This window comes from Apis dorsata, unplaced genomic scaffold (assembly GCF_000469605.1).
Source record: "Apis dorsata unplaced genomic scaffold, Apis dorsata 1.3 scaffold_896, whole genome shotgun sequence".
NCBI lineage: Eukaryota > Metazoa > Arthropoda > Insecta > Hymenoptera > Apidae > Apis > Apis dorsata.
Genome location: NW_006264011.1, coordinates 264,793 through 266,386, shown reverse-complemented (window position 1 = coordinate 266,386; position 1,594 = coordinate 264,793).

Sequence of the window (1,594 nt, the reverse complement as noted above, 5' to 3'; positions counted from 1 at the left end):
TATTTAATTATATTTAAAACTATTTTAATTAAATTTTAATTAAATATTCATTATCATATTACTATGCAATCTGACTTTTGACTCATATTATTTTTAAATATTGGATCTATTAGAAATAACCAATCAAAGTCATACTTTTTTTGAGTAAATATGCATTTTCGTTTTATCTCTACATAGTATATGCAAATTGTAAGTAGTATTAAAATATATAATACTACTACTATGATTAATAAAGAAAATCATGTAATGGATTTAAAAAAACTGAGTTCAAGTAATTAAAATTTTAATTTATAATTTTTATTGTAATTAATACATTTAAAATTTAATTTAATTTTATAAAAATTAAATCTTATTTTCATATTTGGTTATAGGAATCATATGTTCTGATAATATTACTAGACATAATTTAAATAAGAAATCAAATGCTTCAACCATTATATTCATAGATGATGATGATCAATTTTTTAAAAAAATGGAATTAGAAATTGATAAAAAACTAATATTGTAAGAAAAATTTTATTATTTCATATTTTCTATATTTTAGTTATAATTTTTAATTATTTTTTTAAATTTAGACATTCTAAAGAAAATCATAAACCAAATACCAATTATTATAATATGAATTTAATAAAAAAAAAAAGATCAATAATTGATGAAGAAACTAAAAATATTATTAAAAGATTTAAAAAGGATACAAATCATACAAATATTATACAATCATTACATAACAAACAATTTAATCATGTTAACAATATAATGAAAGAAAAATCTAACATATCAAATTTTAATAATAAAAATATTATGCAATATACAAATTTATTGTCTTCTAATATCTTAAATAAAAATTTCAGGTACATTTAATTTTTAATAAAAATTAAATAAATATTTTAAACAATAAATAATGCATATTTATATATATATTTATATAATTTATTCTTAATTATTTTATATTTTTTTTATATAATAATGTTAACAAATATTTTAATGATTTGTACAGTATTATGTTAAATATATTGAATATCCCAAAAAACATTCATTAAATGAAGATAACCATTTCTATAGAGATAGGATAAGATAATTTTTTTTTGTAAAAACTTTCGTTATGATTTTGTTAATAAATTATTATCAAAAAACACTGATCAATTATGTATAGTCGAGCCGTGGTAGTATAGGTTATATATCTGACCGAGGACAAACAAGTTCAAACAATATGTCGAAAAAAAATGTGTTGAATATAACAAATATTTCTTTTATCAATAAAAAATTATATTGAATTATATTGAACAATAAAAAAAAAATAAAATAATAAACTATACTATATATATATATATACTATGATATTTAACACATTTTCTTTGACATATGTTACTTCGATTTATATAATGCCAATTCTATTTCCAATTAACGAATGTTTCCACATTTTTATATATGACATTTTATATATATGATATTAATAGTAAAAATAATAATAATTCACAATAATAATAATTATTTTATATGAAAAATATTTTATATATGTCTATATATGAAATATTTCATGAAATTCATTGGAATTAATCTTTTTTTTTTTTTTTGTTACATATTTTAATTAAGG